At 43.8% G+C, this 15,698-nt stretch overlaps 1 protein-coding gene across 2 annotated transcripts in view; it reads left to right on the top strand.

Moving 5' to 3' along the window:
• Positions 1-15,698, top strand: part of LOC308482453 (protein C19orf12 homolog) — an 84,411-nt gene that overhangs the window by 48,019 nt on the left and 20,694 nt on the right. Inside the window, exon 1 of one of the 2 annotated variants that reach the window (XM_081015573.1) lies at positions 11,406-11,497. The exons of the other annotated variant lie outside the window; for it this stretch is intronic. The gene's annotated coding sequence lies outside the window, so the exon portion shown is untranslated. Of the gene's footprint in view, positions 1-11,405; positions 11,498-15,698 lie in introns of those variants that run through there. 2 annotated transcript variants of the gene reach the window in all.

Below are 15,698 nucleotides of genomic sequence, written 5' to 3'. Positions count from 1 at the left end.
ACATGCATCAAAAGCTTCATGGCGTCTCTGTTTAATTACTGCAGCTCCACGTACCAAGTCCAAGCACTTTAGAAGCTGCAGAAAAGCCCATAATTTGGCCTTAAATTATGAGGCACCAAAAAAAAGGAACTAACTCTGGGATTTAGTGGGCTAGCATCAAAGTAAATCTGATTTTAAAATCCACAGGGGAAGATTGATTGCCTCCCCTTTATCATGTTCACCGCTGCAAGTATTTGTGTAGTAGCGTTAAGCATCTGCTTGTCTGTTGCAAGCAGATGCTGTAAGTAGGATTTGACCTTTCTGTTTTGGAAAATTGCTTGAATGTTTAATGTTAAAATATTAAGTTATCAGAGCAGCTCATCTCTTTGGGAGAAAGGAATGCTCAATTTTACACCATGCGGGTTCTCAAAGTAACCATAAGAAGCATGAATAACTTTGGAGGAGAACAAAGCAAGCCATGTTAATGTGGAGGAAACTCTGGAAGTAAATAACAGCTGTTCAAGGAGACATCTCTTAAATATGTATTAATTAATTTGAAGTGCATCGCTTAAATATGCAAAGAGATTATCTTGCGTTAATTTACATTAAAACACTACAGCACTTGCCAGGTTCGTTATAGTATCCTAAGCTATCACTCCAGTCTACGCAACAGCATTTTGTTGGGTGTTGATTGCTTTCGATTTGCCCTTTTAAAAATGTCAGATAGCTGCCTCTTGTCTGGTAGGATCTGTCCTTATGCACACATTTCAGGCTTCCAAAGTTACTGCAGTTTCTATCAAGAGCAATATGGGCTTAGACTGTAAAGAGAAAGATGGGCACAGGACGTTGGACATAACATTATGTTTGCTGACTGGGAACAGTTGTGGACCACAGGTTTAGAAATTTACGGCATGTAATGCCTTAAGAGAGAATATTATGAAAATGATATACAGGTGGTACATAACCCCAGTCAAGCTTGCAAAAATTTATCACTTGCCCGATAATAAATGTTGGAAATGTAAAGAAACTGAAGGTACATTTTTTCACCTTTGGTGGACGTGCCCAAAGATTAAGGCTTTCTGGGAAATGATATATAATGAATTAAAAAAGGTATTTAAGTATACCTTCCCTAAGAAACCAGAGGCCTTTCTCCTGGGCATAGTCGGCCAAATGGTGTTAAAAAAGGATAGACCTTTCTTTATGTATGCAACAACAGCAGCAAGAATACTCATCGCAAAGTATTGGAAGACACAAGAACTTCCCACGCTGGAGGAATGGCAGATGAAACTAATGGACTATATGGAACTGGGGGAAATGACTGGTAGAATCCGTGACCAGGGAGAAGAGTCTGTGGAGGAAGACTGGAAGAAATTCAAAGACTATCTTCAGAAGCATTGTAAAATTAAAGAATGTTAGAGTGATGTTGGACTGAAAATAAGCGGTTTCCAGCTGTACAGGTTAAGGTTAATGATAGACTAAGATTAAAGATTAGGATTAAAGATGTTTGATGAAATGGAAATTTGATAATTAAGAGGTAAAATTTTAATGTTACATTACATTAAGACTAAAGATTAGGTTTAAAGAAGTTGAAGTTATATATTTCAATATTATATTAAAATTAAAGATTGGGATCAAAAAAGTGGAAAAGAAATTGCTGGATAAACAATTTGGATTGGAATACAAAAGAGGGAGGTATGAGGAAGTCCAGAAAATAAGTAAATTTAAAAACGGAAATGGAAAAGAGATATTGTTTTTAATTGTTATGTTTTCTTTTTTATTGTTGATTCTTGTTTTTTGTGTGTGTTTTTGTTATTCTCTTTTTGAGATTTGTATTGTGTATTTGTGTATCTTTTTTGATTTTTTTTTCTTTTTTCTTTTTCTTTCTTTGAAACTTTAATAAAAATTATTTAAAAAAATAGACTGTAAAGAGAAAGGACCAAGTAAAGGAGGGGTTAGACTTAACACTCCACAGAAAAGGGTCAGAACCACAGGTTTTGCTAACTGAGGAGTCCCCAATCCTGAACGTGTGGTTAAAGGGACCCCCAGATTCCTTATTCTGAATTGATTGTAGCCAGTGTATGAAATCTTGTTCTTTTTTATCCATGGTGGGGCTTCCATAGCTAGACTTAAGACTACGTTTCATTGTCCAGTCTCTGAAAATGGTAGCAGGATAGTCCGTGTTCAGAGAAGTCTTTAGTGTTTGATGTATTGTGTTTTTACTATTTTTTGTTGGAAGTTTGTTGTTGTCATCGTCATCCCTGTCATTACTTATGAGTGGAAACCTGTTGCAGCAGGATCTTTAAAGTTCTCCCTCTGCTTTGCAATGCAGACTTTACAGCCCAATCTTTTATGTGTCAACTCTGTTGAGCTTAATGGAATTTGTGCCCAAGTAACTGTGTATTCCTTTACAGTGTATCTGAAGAAGTGTGCATGCACACGAAAGCTTATACAGTACCCAGAACAAACTTATTTGGTCTCTAAGGTGCTACTGGACAATTTTTTTTTATTTATTTATTTATTTATTTAGATTCCTTCCTTCCTTCCTTCCTTCCTTCCTTCCTTCCTTCCTTCCTTCCTTCCTATACAGCCTTAGGCATATCTGCACCTGAAGGCAAAGCAGTACACTGGTACCTCGGGTTACAGACGCTTCAGGTTACAGACACCGCTGACCCAGAAATAGTACCTCGGGTTAAGAACTTTGCTTCAGGATGAGAACAGAAATTGTGCACCGGCAGCGTGGTGGCAACGGGAGGCCCCATTAGCTAAAGTGGTGCTGCAGGTTAAGAACAGTTTCGGGTTAAGAACGGACCTCCGGAATTAATTAAGTACTTAACCCGAGGTACCACTGTAGTAGAAATGAGGAATCTTCTTGTTTCAATCATTAATGGTCCACAATTGGACAATTCCATGTATCAGAATTTACTTATGCTCCCACTATAATTGCATTATTCTATTTTAGTCCTTACATTCTGAAATTGCTTTTCTATTGAGCTGTTCAGGATCTCTAACGACACAGCTCACTTGAATCTGGGGGACTCAGGTAAGGGATTATGGTGGTGATGTCACCCTTTGCATTAGGCAGAGGCTAGATCCTTGTATTCAACATGACCCCTGCTCTCCTGGACTAAGACAACAGCACTGAGATGTGGGGTTCTTGATATTTACTGCTTCGTTATCTTGGCCTTTTCAAGCATACTGTCCTCGGTTTCTTAACCTTATTGCCACGTTAGTCATGAGGACTAGAAACCTAAGAGATGAAAGTTTCAGGACTGCAGGTTTCTGAGCTAAGATAAAATGACAGAAGGGGCAGCCTTCATTTGTCCTGTAGTTTGTGTATTGCCACTTAGGATTTGCAGATGCAGAATGCAGTTTTTTTGCCAGTATAATGCTGGTTACTTCTTTTAATTGGAAGCAACAGATAACTATTTCTAGTAAGACCTGACTGTAAAGATAATGCAGCCTGTAAAAGATTTGTATGTTGCTAGAGATTGGTGCTGCTGGAGAGAGAAACTATGACATTTTGTAGCACTTTGCATTTTCAACAGTTTATCAAGGTTTGAGAGTGCAGATTTCCTTTGGGGGAAATTACTTCTTAAGTTTACAAAGTGCCCCTGCCATAAATACTCGTAAAAAGGACAATTTGGTAGGTCATGTTTATTTTTAAGCAGGTCAAAGGACATTAGTATGTTCAACTACATAAATCTGTCTGGTACAGTACAGAAATCCGCATGCCTCCATATCTCAAAGGGTTTTGCTTCTAGATCTATAGAAGTGCAAAAATATTGCTACACAAAGACAAATAGAAGGTGTGTGGGTGTTTTCCTCCCATCCAACACTGATACTTGTGTTTATTGATTTAAACCATTAATAATAATAATAATAAATTTTTATTTATACCCCGCTCTCCCCAGCCAAGACCGGGCTCAGGGTGGCTAACAACCAATAATAAAAACATTAAAACATTAGGATTCAGCCTCTTCACAGGAGGAGAAAGGAAAAATAAAGAGGGGGAGGGAATCAAACTGATTCTAAGCCAAAGGCCAGGTGGAACAACTCTGTCTTACAGGCCCTGCGGAAAGAAATCAGATCCCGCAAGGCCCTGGTCTCATGAGACAGAGCGTTCCACCAGGCCGGAGCCAGTGTTGAGAAGGCCCTGGCTCTGGTTGAGGCTAATCTAACTTCCTTAGGGCCCTGGATCTCTAGGGTGTTGCTATATATGGACCTTAAGGACCTTATATACTGATTAACTACAGTAGTCTTGCCTCTAAGCAGTTTACAGAGTCACCGTAAAGTCACCACCAGGTTTGCACCCAGAAAACTATTTTGAATGCATGAGCCTTCTTGTTGGTGGCTGATATTTGCACTGAAAACTAGAGCTTTCAACCTGGTGCATTGCATTATAATTAATGTGGTGGTGGTGGTGATGACAACTATAGTGGATGCAACAGTCAAGGGTCTGCCTCCCATTTTGCTGCTGCTCTCCCTTCATTCACATTCGTGTCTGTTGTCTAGGAAGCAGTCAGGAAGCAAGAGAAGCAGTAACACACATGCCTCTCCACCTCCCTTGCAAAATAATACTCATTTGCCTTGCCATCTATCTGCTTTGATCTAAAATACAGAACCTGATGGATGCCCTAGGTAAATCAAACGTTTTCCGTCTGCCAAAAGGGTTTTGCAAAAGCTTATTTCATGCCATTACCATTTTTCTGTTTCTAGCAGTAAATCAAAAAAGTATCAGCCCATTCATCCACTTTAAAAAGTAACGCCTTGCCTTTGTGTAATTACCCAGGCCCAGTGGAGACCTCCATACACAGTAAATCTGTTCATTTAAAAGGTTTCACTTTTAAGTACAGTGGTGACATAAATTGGTGGAGAGCAAATTTATTTATTTAATAGGTTTATTCTGTTAACTGGCCTGATAACTGTTAAGACTTCTGCTGCTGCTTCATATGGCAAGGCTCTTGCTAATGTCTCTGATTTATTTCTGCAGCGGATATTTATGTACGAAGGTCTAACTCCATCTAAGAGTGGTGGAAATTGGTATGTGGTTATGATTTATTCTCATTACTCGCCTGTACTTAACTGGTGTTCAGGGGACCTTCATTGTCTCTACAGCAGATTTCTGAGAAATTAAGTAGCTTAACAAGTAGCAAGAAGGGAAGCTGAAGAGAATATGGCTGATTTCAGAGATCGCTTTGTTCCATTTCCCCCACTTTTCCTTGCCTGATAATTTCCATGTTTTATGTGATCTTTCACGCGGCGTAGAAGCCACTTGTGGAAATCTAGTGGAATCCAGCAGATGTTTTACTGCTCATTTCCATGTTAATTGCTTCCAGGGAAAAAATCCTACCTAGAACAGGAGTAGAGAACCTAAGGTCCGTGGGCCGGATGCGGCCCAATCACCTTCTCAATCCGGCCCGCGGACAGCCCAGGAATCAGCGTGTTTTTACATGAGTAGAATGTGTCCTTTTATTTAAAATGCATCTCTGGGTTATTTGTGGGGCATAGGAATTCGTTCATTCCCCCCCCCCCAATATAGTCCAGCCCACCACTTGGTCTGAGGGACGGTGGACCAGCCCACGGCTGAAAAAGCTTGCTGACGCCTGACCTAGAAAATCGGGGGAGCTTTCCCTTGTTTTATTTATTTTTTGCTGGTTTTGTGGATCACGCCGTGAGATGAAACCTGGGGCTGCATTCCGGCGTACAGTGGTACCTCGGGTTACATACGCCTCAGGTTATATATGCTTCAGGTTACAGACTCTGCTAACCCAGAAATAGTGCTTCAGGTTAAGAACTTTGCTTCAGGATGAGAACAGAAATCGTGCTCTGGCGGCACGGTGGCACCAGGAGGTCCCATTAGCTAAAGTGGTGCTTCAGGTTAAGAACAGTTTCAGGTTAAGAACTGACCTCTGGAACGAATTAAGTACTTAACCCGAGGTACCACTGTACTTGAACCATTGCCCAGTAATCAGAGGTGGCTGGAGGGAGAGAACCAATTTTTTCATGGTTGCTGCATCACTGCCAGATTTATTGGACGGCTTTCTTCCTCTTCCGCTTCCTTTATGTTGCTGCGAGTAGCACTGTACTCAGCATTGCTCTGGAAATCTTAAACCAAAACGTACCAGTGCAGGTTTGAAAACAGTGGTCAGATTCAGGCTAAGGAGAAGGCCTTGAAGCTCCTTGCTAGAGCATGCCCTTGGCTGCAAAAGATCTCCAATTCAGTCTTTCATATTTCCATGTAGGGCTGAGACTCCTGCCTGAATCCCTGGAGAGAAGTTGTCAGTGTTACACCCAGGATGGGGAACCTGTGGGCCTCTGGACAATGTTGGACCCCCAGCTTCCATCAGCCCCAGGCAATGCAGCTGGCGGTCAGGGATGATGGGAACTGTAGTCCAGTAAACATCTTTGGAGGTCCACAGGTCAACTGCCACCACTGCAGACAATCTTTGGCTTAAAGAAACCAATGACCTGGTTTGGGATCAGGAAGTTTTTCTGTGCTACTGTGCCTGCAGAATTAAGCCTGGGATCAAATTAAGCCCTGCTTCTTCATTTGTATACAGTGGGACCTCGGATTTTGAATGTAATCCATTCTGGAAGACCGTTCGACTCCCAAAACATTCGAAAATTGAAGCATGCATTTCTGGAAGCATTTACTTAGGGAAAACTCGATACAGAAGCCATGTGGCACTTTCAACTTCCGAAAAGCGTTTGAAAACTGAAGCAGTTACTTCCGGGTTTTCGGCGTTCGAAAACCAAAACGTTTGACTTCCGAGACACTCGAAAACCAAGGTTCCACGGTAACAGAACAAGGAAAAGGCCTGCTGAATACGCAAAACCATATTAATGTAAAGCCTAATATGGGTAGTCTAAAATCAACTATAATTCTGTGACATGCCTCTCCCCGTCCCCGCCCCCACCCCCGCTGCCCTTTCCCTTTACCCAGTCAAAGAAAATGTTAGGGAAATATAATCAGCAGTGAAATAATTAAAATAATTGTTTTTCGCAAAGAGGGTTCTGCACAATATTTTTATAAATTGAAGTCGGATGTGTGGTTGTGTTTTTTTTAGGGATATATATGTATGTTTGTCATGCTCACAAGCCATCTCATTCCTCCCCCCGCCCTTTCTTCTTAAATCCTATTTGTAAATTCTCAAGGGTGTCAGTTCTAAAGCAAGACAGGCCCAGCTGGCAGAAACTTGCAAGTGAAAGGCTGAATTTTTTAGCAGCTCCGAAGTTATTTTTAGAAAACATCTTTAGCTTTCCAATGAATTAAGATTGAAAGGCAGCGTCTTAATAAAAACAGAACAAGGAGGAACAATACCAGAGCAATCAAGCGGCGAGCTAAAAATATTGTGCTCAGGGACGGTGTGGAGCCGTTCTCCTCCTTTCCCATAATCCCTTGACACTTTTACTCTTGGTTTTGGCATCACTGTCCGCAGGTTTCTGTGCTTTCTCCCATGAATATTAAGTCCAGAAATTTGTTTTTTTGTGAGAAGAGAACTTGGGTGTCTGTAGAGTAGGGCTGCCACCCAAATGAAGAAAAGTTTATAATTGATGAATCATTTAAATGGGCATAAAGAATACTTTAAAGAGATGGGAGAATCTGTGGAAGAGCATATGGGTCCCCACCTACAGTTCAAAGTTGCAGTAGTCCAGTTGGAGTGCTTGAATAGAACCTGGGAAACCAGGGTTCGAATCCCCCACTTAGCCACAAAGCTCAACAGCCACTGTCTCTCAGCCTATCCTACCTCACAGGGCTGTTGAGAGGATAAAAGAAGCATATGTGTTTGAGCCCTTGGAGTGGGACATACATATCATGGTAAATCATAATCATAATCTTATACCCCTCAGTCAGAACTAGGCCTTAGGTGAGCTACTGTTCTTTCAAAGTCAAAGGCCTTTGAGAGGAAGAACCAGTGTTTTCTTATGGGGGGACGCATACCCCTAAACATTTTGTGAATCTAAGTTTGGCCTCATTGAGGGGCACTATTTCAATATGAGTAGGAAAATGAGAGTATCCCTAAAGATTTTTTGGGGGGGGGGCACTGGGAAGAATAATGTATGTAAAGTGCTTTGAACACTTAAACATGCTATAGCTATATATAATTGCTTTAATTTTTAGAAGACTCCAAAACAAATGCTGTGTAGACTAATAAATACAGATCTCCTCCTTTTCCAGATAACGTGCGTCATGTCATATGTGGGTATTTGTTCACTGAAGTTGATTTCCCCTAATTTAAAGCATAGGGTAACGTGCTACCTCTGTGAGATTTCATGAGCTATAGCACACCCTAGTGATATCAAGAAATTAGAAAACAGAACGAGGTGGTTTAGGTGCCTCACAGAAGCTGACACACTAAAGAGTTATTGCGAGCTAGCCAAATTCCTTTGAGTACCTTGGGGAAATGTGTTTGATTTCCATTTTTAAAAAGGGGGTGGGCATTGTAAGAGCTGTAAAATTGTTGCAGCACAGCTGCATTCATCTCATCATCAGATACTGCAAGGAAAGGGGAACCCAAAACGTCAGTTTGTGGGCCCACTCTACCACAAACAAGATCACAAAACAGGCCTGAAAGGTCACATAATAATAGTCACAGTTGTCATATTCATATTAATTCATGTTGTTGTTTTTTAAAGTATGGAATATTTAGGTACATTTTCAAAGTGGTTGTTTGCCTCACCTGTTGCCCTCTAAATTCCCAAAGTGGAATCCTTACCACTTCGTTGGTTCAGTGCTTGCAGCCTAAATGTCATGGACTGGCTGGATGCTGGGGGCGGGGTGAGGCAACAGCAGGGGAACCCCCAAGGGATAAAGGCTCAGAGCCCGGGTGGGGATTGGTGGTGAGACGGTGTTGAGTAGTCTCGTAGGATATCCCTAATGCATTCTCCCTTCCTATTCCAGTGACTGACTGCAATATTTTGAATTGGGACAGAGACAAAAATCTTTCCTGCAATCATAATGGAAGGACCTGTTTTGTGTGTTTATGCAAATAAAGTTTGCCATCGCGTCGGGTATTTATTTAAATGCCATGCAATTCTTCCCCTCCACATAGGCAGACAACCCTAAGGGGGGCAGCGGCGGGGGAAGGAGCTTCACCCCGAACAAAACAAACCGAATTGTTCCTAAGAACAATTTCGTTTCAAATCCACAGAACAATATTTCATTCATTCTTAATTATCTCCCCACTGGTAAGAGAAGCATCGCAGACTCCTTTTGTTCTCCTGATTTTGCATGCAGTGTGATTAGGTAGCAGATTTATTTATTTTTTGTTTTAGTTATATATATAGATGCCAGCGTACTACCAGCCCTTACACATGTGGGGTTTGGCCTCATTGTTTGACTGGTAGAGCAACAAGCAAGAGGAACACGCGTCCCGCCAAATTTCGCAGCCCCCAAGGTGCACAAGTTCCAGACTCCCTTTTCACTGCAATTCCCTCCCATGCACTGCTTTGCTACTGGAACGGCGACCCCATTGTCTTCCGCCGCATTATTGTGAAGCGGCTTTTCTCTCCTGCTGTTTGTCCCCTGTAATCCGTTTGGTTGCTGCCGCCGTTCTGAGAATCTCCGCTTGAAAGGAATCACTTAGTGCTCACAGATGCTTCTCTTGAACCTGCTGGCAAGGATGCAGGCTTTGACTAAAGTACCAGGCCTGTGATCCTACTGATGGGGAAGAAGGGGCAGAGTGAGACAGCAAAAAAATGAAATAAAATAAACGCCGCGAATCTCTCTTTGGTGGAGTTTATAATTTGTTGCTTTCATGGTGCTCTGTTCTCTGTGCTTGTACTCAACGTTATCTGCTCTCCCCTGTGGATTTCTCTACAAAGCATGATGGGAATGTTAGCATGGGAAAGGAAAATTAATACGGGCTGGCAATGTTTGCCTAGCGCACATGCAAGGCAGATCACACAGCCACAAGCAAAGGGAGACATCTACCGTTTGAGAGATAGTAAAGGAGGCACATGGCAGCACTGCAGGCTTGGTAGGCAATTTGTCCAATGCTGAATACCACATTTGGGAATTCTGTCATAAGGCAGGCTTTGTATAAAAGTGAGAATGTTTGCAGAGGCGATCATGGTTGGGAAAGCAAAATCTGTGAGGAAAAAGCTGAAATAACTGGGGTGGAGTGGGGGTTGTTGATGGATGGCTTAACCATAGCAAAGGATCTGAGACAAGCTGTTCTCTGAAATTCTGCATGCAGGGAGTTTTTCATGAGGGAAATCATGCAAAATGTGATATCCTACCTACACCCTGGGATTGGTAGGGCAGAAAGCAGGGAGACTGACAGTAGAGGGCACCAGAGCCAATGACCAGCGGAGCCAACTCATTCCGACTTTGTCCCATCTGCCTTCTCCCTGCTGAGCTCCACAAGGGGAATACTGAGATGAGGAAGGTGATGGGCAGTGCCATCCCCCACTGGACTGAGTGGAAGTAGGCAGGTAGGCTGGGTGGGGGCTGGCTGAAGACAGAGTGTGGTTGGGTTGGTGGGGCATTGCCCCATTTGCCCTAATGAACCAGTCTCCGATGGCTGTATCCCATCATTCTGCTGCACTTGGCTGGCCCAACATTTTGCTGCCTGTTCCATGTAAAAAAAGGGGGGAACTGAATCTCACGTCAGCACAAGAAATGGGGCAGGTTCTTCAACTGCACTTGAGGGCTGTTACCATTTGCTTTGGCGCCAGTGTGCTCCCACTGCTGGTGATTGAAGCCTAGTGCACATGCCATTAGCCACAGTCCATATCTATCCTGCAGTTTCTTGAGAAACAGTCTTCCTCCAGTTGAAAAACGTAAGCGATACTCACTGTGCAGTTAAGCTGAGCAGGGCACATGTGAGACAGTCATTGCACATGTTGCAGGGGGAAGCTGCAGTCACACATAAACCAAACAGGTAATGCACATCCGATGAAGATATCCCCACCCCTCCAGTGATGTGCAAATATGACTTGAAATGCAGCTGGGAAGGTCAGACAACCTTGCTAGGGTTTAAGTCGCTAATGTGTACGTAGCCAATTTATTTTAATTTTTTTGTTTATTTGAATATTTATGAGCCACACATTCATAAAATATATGCAGGTGGCTTACAATGTAAAATACAATAAAGTTAAAAGCAATCAATAAATATTTATACAAATATAATTTAAAACTTCAGTATCCTGGTAGGTTAGAAAGGGGGGGGGGGGATAAAAATCCTGAAATTCATATATAGGATGGGATACTTATGCCTTCAAATGCCCCAATCAAGCATAAACCAGGATAGGCAGGCAGTGGATGCAATCCTAAAGCACAAAAGAGGTTCACAGGCATGTACTTTTCTCACCTGCCATCTATCCCTCCACCACTCTTCCTGGAGTGAGGAGGTTAAGGGGTGATATGATAGCCATGTTCAAATATATAAAAGGATGTCACATAGAGGAGGGAGAAAGGTTGTTTTCTGCTGCTCCAGAGAAGCAGACACGGAGCAATGGATCCAAACTACAAGAAAGAAGATTCCACCTAAACATTAGCAAGAACTTCCTGACAGTAAGAGCTGTTCGACAGTGGAATTTGCTGCCAAGGAGTGTGGTGGAGTCTCCTTCTTTGGAGGTCTTTAAGCAGAGGCTTGACAACCATACGTCAGGAGTGCTCTGATGGTGTTTCCTGCTTGGCAGGGGGTTGGACTCGATGGCCCTTGTGGTCTCTTCCAACTCTATGATTCTATGATTCTTCCCTCCATCACTCTCCCAGAGCTCATCCATAATGCCACTTAATATGGCTAGGGAGTTTCCTGTACGTCCATTCATTCTCTGTGGTTCATACGATGCTCTCCTCCTTGCTACACTCCCCCCTCCCGCAATCCAGGTTTTCTTATATCAGGGGTAGCCCGAAAATCTTGACTGAGGAGGTAAAAAGTGTGGGAAGGCAGCATTTTGGAGGAGAGCATCATATGGACAATGAAGGCATGGGAAGTTTCCTATGCTCATTAAACTACACTGTGGGTGATGCCCTAGGGATGCTCTGATGCGGCATCAGAGAGCCAGTGTGGTGTAGTGGTTAAGAGCGGTAGACTCGTAATCTGGGGAACTGGGTTCGGTCTCCGCTCCTCCACATGCAGCTGCTGGGTGACCTTGGGCCAGTCACACTTCTTTGAAGTCTCTCAGCCCCTCACCTCACAGAGTGTTTGTTGTGGGGGAGGAAGGGAAAGGAGAATGTGAGCCGCTTTGAGACTCCTTCGGGTAGTGATAAAGCGGGATATCAAATCCAAACTCTTCTTCTCTTCAAAGGGAACCTGGCTCTGAGACAGTGAAGTGTAAGAGCACCAAGAGGAAGGAAGACTCCTATCCATTGCCTGTACTTTCCATCACATCCTTGTCGTTCCTGGAGGACAGGTGCATTTGGAGATATAAGTTTCCCATGACCACATGCAGATTGATCTTCATGTGTCCTTAAGAGAGTTTCTACTAGCCAAACACTGCTGGGCATGTTACAGGGCGAAATTTTAATGCAACCGCCAGATGGGGCTGTTTATGTAACAAAAGCAATTTCAGAGGCAACCTCTCACCTCCTGCTGTTCTGACCCCCCCCCCAACAAAATTCATCAACATCCTTGGTTTCCTGGTGTGCTCCCCGCCCTCCATTTTTTTGTATGCGAAGTGACCCAACTACATCTGCCGGGGGGGGGGGGTGCATCAGGCCAGCAAAGACTCCAGGTCACATCCTGCATAATAGAGCCTGCATTTAAGCAGCAGGAGTTGGACTTGATGACTCCTCAAGGTCCCTTCCAACAACTCTCCGGTTCTATTGAAGGAATGAAGGTGAGGACAGGTGACCTCACCTAGGCCCGAAGTCACCCCCCCCAAAAGCAGGCTCAAAGCTTCTCAAAGCTTTTCAAAATCATTTTCTCAGCAGCTAAGCATCAGAAACATTCCGCTCTGCTGTAACAAAGGTAGAGAACAGTCCATTGTTTCTCAGGCCTTTCTCATGCCTTCTGGTCTTGCTAAAGAACCACATTGCAACTTGCTTTCTGTCCGGGAACAATGCCAGAACAAGAGATTGAAACATATCTGAACACTCTGAAACTCCCCCCCCCCTTTCCTGGGAAGGGTGCCAAGAGTCCACATTAGTCCCAAGACAGCTTTCTGTACATGCTCAGGAACCTCAACATGGGGCAGGACTCCTGAGGGAGGAGAAAGGGGGAGGGAACTAGAAAGGGGTATATATGCTTGTGCACATGATTGTGAACTCGTGCATGCTTTTTGTGACTTATCACACTTGCTCCTTCTACCAGTTCATGGATGGTAGAAATAAAAGCCTTTTCTCCGAAACTATTCCTTGAGTGTCTGTTGACTCCCACTTCCCTTTCCCGGGCGCAATATTTTTCCCACCCGAGGGCAAAGCCTCATAAGGCTACATTTCTTGGTCCGTTTGGCCGGGAAAAACAGATTCCCTGAGGATAAGGGATGTGGGTTCAAGGCGTCCCTGCGGTGAACAGCTTGGTTCGTGTCAGCAGTTCCAGTGCACATCCTGCCAAGTTCGTGGGAGGAATTGCCACCCGTTCCTGAGTGGACACACTGCAAGGACCGGAGAAAAAGCAACGGCCGTGCAGAAAGAAGGTACCTCGAGGATAAAGGTAAGCTCCACAGGGATAGGTGGGAGCAAAGAGAGTTTGATCAGCTCCACCAGTAGGGCAGTAAAAGGTGCCACTGGTTTTGGTTTTGCCCAAAAAAGCAGCAGAAAGGGTGCTGCTGGGCCCTGGTCGAAGTCTAAGCACTGCCGGTTGTGGTTGGTTGTTGGTTTTGTGCCCAGAAGAAGCAGTAAAAAAAAAAAAAGTGCTCTTGGGCCCCGGTCGAAGTTGTGAAGCGCTGCCGGTTGGTTGTTTGGTTTTCATAAAAAGGGGATTGGGGGAGGTGCATGGGTTTTTCGGAATGTGTGTGTGGGGCCACTCCAGTGAATGTTTTGAGTGTGTGAGAGGTTGGAAGCAACGTGTGGTCTGTGACTGAGTGAGGAAATGACGTTAGGAGGAGGGAGTGTCCCAGTATCCCAGTATCAAAAACCTGAAGAAAAAAATAGACTTCAACACTTATGTGAAGTTCCTGACCGTCCCCCATGGCTTAGGAAAAGTAGAACTGTGATTACCCGTGCCATGCCAAACTGTGCCCAGTATGGCAGCAAGTACAAGTTAGAAAAAAAAACCAGCAGTCTTGCCAGACACTGAAGACAAAGGAGGAATATGCAGCAACTGCACCAGGGCTAAATGAGGTTCCCCCTACCCAACCCCCACGCAAAGAGACTGAGGGAGAAAAGAAAGAGAAGAGGAAATTGAGGAAGAAGGTGATATGGAGAATGAAGAATTCAGAATTAATTTAGAAAGTGGACAAGATAAATGCCCTCAGGGCAGCGGACAATTGATGGCCCCACCCCACTGAGTGTACGACCCCCTGGAGTCATCCGACGCCCAGGACCACAGACCTCCAAGCACCTTAAATCAGAATCCTTTCGAAGAGGACCCAGCCAAAATAATTAGGGGTTTGATTACCCGTGCCATGCCAAACTGTGCCCAGTATGGCAGCAAGTACAAGTTAGAAAAAAAAAACAGCAGTCTTGCCAGACCCAGGAAAAGGTGGGGGGAATACTTAGCCCCCCTCCACCCTATGCAGCAACTGCACCAGGGCTAAATGAGGTTCCCCCTACCCAACCCCCAAAGCAAAGAGACTGAGGAAGAAAAGACAGGAGAAAAGAGAAGAGGAAGGTGGTATGGAGAATGAAGAATTCAGAATCAGGTGAAGTGGACAAGCAGACAGTCTGAAAGAGTGTTCCAGTATGTAGAACCTTTTAAAAGCAGAGCTGGCTAGAAGCAGCACAATGCAAGAATGTGAATTGACAGAAAGAAACAGAAGGGAAGGCTTAAAGAGCCCTAGGATTACAATACTGACCATTGAGGAAATCCGCAAGATCAATGCCCTCAGGGCAGCGGACAATACTGATGTTGCAATTGAGGCAGCTAAAAGTTGCAATTGAGGCAGCTAAAAAACTCCACTTTGCTGGCCCCACCCCACCGAGTGTACGACCCCCTGGAGTCATCCGACGCCCAGGACCACAGACCTCCAAGCACCCTAAATCTTGTCTCTCAGCAGCTCCTGATCCTTGTGATATAATAATGCTAATATGTGCGTACCTTGCAGGGCCGTTTTAAGGATCAATAAGATCATGTATGTGGAAGGTTGCTAGATACTACAGTATATATAAGCATAAGTAGAAAGAGTTTAGCATGAAATTCGAGTTGCTTGGGAAGGCAGGAGAGACAGCTTTAAAGGAAGAAAACAAATGGAAACACGTTTATTCATACTGGAATTTAAATTGTCGTAAACTTCCCCTGGGTTTGCTGATAAAGGGTGGGCAAGACATTAAAAACAACAACACTTATCATATGTGTGTGTTAATATACTTAACATATTTAAAGCTAATATATTTATTGAATAATTATGTATTGCCTATCTATAATAAAGTATTATTATTTTCCAAAGGGGAGGGGAGACGTCCACCCTAAGCATTTCCAAGGCAAAACGAGGAAGGAGGCGCGCGTGGAAAGCGGACAGATTTAATCCTTCTCCGCAAAAGCTTTCCGCTTCTTCCGGCGCCTCTGGCACACCGGGACTCAGGAGGCGCAGCCGCAAAGCTCTTCACCTGCAGAACGCCTGCCTGTTAAAAAGCAGCTGTTGCAAGCACAGGAGCCCTGACAGCGGCG

Source organism: Podarcis pityusensis (genome assembly GCF_964106645.2).
Source record: "Podarcis pityusensis genome assembly, chromosome: 8".
NCBI lineage: Eukaryota > Metazoa > Chordata > Lepidosauria > Squamata > Lacertidae > Podarcis > Podarcis pityusensis.
Note: the sequence above shows the minus strand (reverse complement) of the source record. Positions and strands in the feature narration are given on the sequence as shown.